Genomic DNA, 265 nt, shown 5'->3' with positions numbered 1-265 from the left:
CAAAGGAGGGACGTGGTGGAGGGTTTTGGCTCTTCAGAACAACATCCTTCCCTCTCGGAAGCAGCCCGGCGGTCACTGAAGTACCCAGGGGAGAGAAAACACAGTGCCCAGCCCCGTTCTGGCTGTGCATGGCCAGGGGAAGTTGAGGGGGGGGGGGGGGGGGGGGGGGTGTTGTAGATTTAGATCTAATCTAAAAAAAAAAAAATATTAGGTTTAGATTGGATATGAAGAATTCTCAAGCACTGGATCAGGCAGCCCCGAGAAG

The sequence above is a fragment of the Calidris pugnax genome, unplaced genomic scaffold (genome assembly GCF_001431845.1).
Source record: "Calidris pugnax isolate Ruff unplaced genomic scaffold, ASM143184v1 scaffold107, whole genome shotgun sequence".
In the NCBI taxonomy this organism is placed as follows: domain Eukaryota; kingdom Metazoa; phylum Chordata; class Aves; order Charadriiformes; family Scolopacidae; genus Calidris; species Calidris pugnax.
This window is presented reverse-complemented; position numbering follows the sequence as displayed.